Source organism: Aplidium turbinatum, chromosome 1, assembly GCF_918807975.1.
Source record: "Aplidium turbinatum chromosome 1, kaAplTurb1.1, whole genome shotgun sequence".
In the NCBI taxonomy this organism is placed as follows: domain Eukaryota; kingdom Metazoa; phylum Chordata; class Ascidiacea; order Aplousobranchia; family Polyclinidae; genus Aplidium; species Aplidium turbinatum.
The window spans coordinates 57,580,372-57,583,970 of NC_137472.1; positions in this window are offsets into that span (position 1 = coordinate 57,580,372).

Here is a 3,599-nt window from a genome sequence, read left to right on the forward strand (position 1 = left end):
CCCAGAAATCTCATATTGTATTGTTAGGCTTGCATTGTGAGGGTTTCCGATCATTCGAGCAAGGTCACTGGTCTTTTTTATAATTTAGTTGCTCTGCCTGGCACTAACTTGTAAACTAGTTGCCCGTGGTCTCACATAAGTTCAGCTTTTGTCTTTTTCTCGACTTTTGCGATTTTGACATGTATTATCCTGCATAGCAAAGTCAAGTATTTTTTACATTGATTTAAAGTTAGAAGACGTTAAACCAATGTGAAAATGACAGATTTTGTTAACTGGATTCGAGAGGGCCAGAAATTAAAACAACCAGTGTAGTTTGAAGTGAACACGATAATTGCGCATTTCCTTAGTGCCACAGGTTTGTGCACTGTTGCTTCTGTGGTCTTGATCCAGCTGAGAATTTGTTCAAGAGTAATTTTTATCCAGCTGATTGATTGATTAATTGAGTCTTTATCTTCGGACTGGGAAAGCTTCTTGCAGAGCTTAATCCTGGCAGTTTCGCATACTTGTAGAGGCTTTGAATCACTGACGCAGGCCCGGTCACCGAGATTGACACCGAGAGTCGAACCAGCGCAGCTTGATCTTGAAGCTTCTTCGTTCCAGAAGTCACGCCCTAACCAACTGAGCTATCGGGGCGGGCAGCTGAGAATTTATTCAAGAGTAATTTTGATCCAGCTAAGTTTTAGTTTCAACTGGAATCATTCTAGGTGAGTAATTGTTCAAGAGTAGGCTATACAATAGATTGAGCTTCGCTTTTAGCAGCATGATCGCTGCTTAGCCTACTTCACACATACATACTACATCTTGGGTAGAGGACAGAGGTGAGCAGTAGCCTATCCTTCAACCGGCTTAAGTTTAAAAGTCAAGATCTCTCCCATGGTTAGAAAGCCAATGCCTTCTTAGCTGTGCCATCCCACTGCCATTCACATTCGCCGATAGGTAGCGCTAACTCCATGCTAAATTGATTTTCTAACATTGTTGAAAATAGTTCTTTCCAGCACGTTACTAATTGCAATCGGCATCTAGCATACATTTCGCTGTTGCAGGTTTTTTTTTTTTCGAAAATGCGACCTAAGCAACAGCAAAAAAATTGGAAAGTCTTTACAAAAAGCATAACCATTTGGGCAGGGCGGGGCGAGAAATTTTTTTCCAACGAAATTTCTGTCTCATTTGCATATTTTGGTAAAAGTTTGTATTAAAAGCGTGTGAATGCAACATTTTCTCGTTGGCGCGGTTGTGGTTCATCCTTTACCTAGTGTTCGTGAGAACGAGGGTTCGACGCCCGTCAAAGTCATACTTTTTTTTTTCTTTAAATTAATTTTTGCGGTGCACAAGAGCTTTTCAAAAAAAAGTGGGGTTAGGGAAAACTTATATTTTATTATCATTTTTGTGCGGCCCGCTAGTCATTTTCACTCCAAGTAGTATTTTGAATTTTGAATCTTAGCTTAATTGAAATGTTCCAGTCAGTTTTTAGGGGCGTAGTAATAGTATAGTAGGCTATGGGAGTAACAGGCAGTGTTGTACGTTGACGCCGTCAATTTGACGGCGTCATTTGACGGTGTCAACTTTTTGTTGACGCTGAGGCTAGCGCCGTCAGTTTATTTTTAAATTGACGGAAGTGATAGCGCCGTCAACTATTTTGCCGATTTTAAGCGTCAAGCGCTATGGGTCATTTTTTGTTATCTTGTTTCACAATGAAAGTTTCACAATGTATTTTGGCCAGCGCGACTCATCCGAATTACCCGCTTTCGCGTTGGTTGGAATGGCTACCTCGAATACAAGCGGAAGAAGTTCGCCAAATGGTGATCACTCATACTGTGAGCAGTATAGCCTATCGAGAACCAGGGATCAGACAGAGAAAGCAAAAGATCAATGAATGTCATCGCGGAGGTTGAAGATACTTTATTTCAAGAGCTCTATGCCCCTGAAAAGAGCGATTTTGTTGCAGTGGACTTCGTTAAAAGATTTATATATGCTAAACCAGGGGTCACCAACCTTTTTTGCATGCGGGTCACTTTAGCACTAAGGAGAGCTGTGGCGGCCGCACTAATAAAATTTTAGCTAGGTTGACTCTTATGCTAGAAAAGAACGCATTTCGTACCCAGTATCAAGCGTTACATGTTGTTAATATTTATCTTAGAATACCGCAGCAACAAAATTAGTCGAACAACGCTACTGCCAGGCCAAGCTCCTTTAACAACACTTTTGACTTCTTTAGCAATGTCTAATAAACGAGACCACTTGTTGTGTGCACTTGTAGCGAGGCGAGCGGTTTCATCAGAATATTCATCTCCAAGCAAGAGTGGTGTTGTCACTTCGCTTCACAAATGATATCTTGCAATTAACAGTTTCAGTAAACAAGGAAATATTTGACACATCGCAATACAGGCAACAATTGTGACCTGCAAACATATCAGCGAAAAATAGGCTCCAATTACAGAGAGAAAGAAACCAGGCACCATGAAACAAACGCTTGTGGAAATCACCAAAAAAAAGTTTCTATCGTAACTCATGAACTGTGTTCCCTCTAAGAAAGCAATAAATTGGTTTTTCATCCTTTTTGTGAGAGTCTATAAAACCGTCTTTCTTTGATTATATTAGACAACTGTCACTTGCGGTGTCTATCAGCATGGCAAGAATTGTTGCATGGCAACATTTTGCAGTACTAAGCTAAATATTTTCGTATTACAACCAGCAATAGTCTTTAAATTTATATATAATGTTTTGCCAATTTATTATAAATGGAGTTGGCACACCGATATATTTTTCCAACAAAAACTTGCATAAAGGGAGCATCATCATCATCATCCGTTCAGTCGTTTACGACTCTCGGTCACTCTATACGTCATCTTTCTCCACATCTCTCAATCCCACGCAGCCTCCTTCAATTCATGCACTCCCATACCACTGTCATTTACAATCGTTTCAAGCCATCTTGTTTTTGGGCGCCCCCTTCCTCTTCCTCCGCTCACCAAACCAAGCATGATGTCTTTTTCCATTGATTTGCTTCTCATTATGTGGCCAAAATATGAAAGTTTCTGCCTGACGATTCTAGCTTCTATAGGGATATGTCCGGTTTAATTTGTTCAAGAATTTTCTCATTTGTTATTTTGGCTGTCCAAGGAACACGCAGTAACCTTCTCCAACACCACAATCTTTCTTCTGTCTGTTTTGTTCATTGTCCATGTTTCGCATCCGTAAGTTGCAATTGGGAATATTATAGTTTTGATCAGCTTCTTTTTTGTTTCTAATTTTATATCCTTACTCTTCCAAATGCTTCAAAATAAAGGAAGCACGGCTCATGAAACACAATAACGGTGAAACGCACAAAACATGACATTTTCAAACTTAAAATAAGCAACCTTATGCTCACAGACAATTTCGAAATTCGAACAGACGTTTTAATCAACCAGTGGGACAGTGTGGCTGGACATTGCATTGGAATAACTTTAAGCGACCCCCACCTACAACTACAATCTGATTGATCGGTCGGTGGAATCGTATGCAAAGCGAAAATATGTTTTACGGAAAGTATTTTTTGCCTTCATGCTCTTTAACTCTTCAAGAAAAGTATTTTTGGTTATACTTGTACGCTGATATCT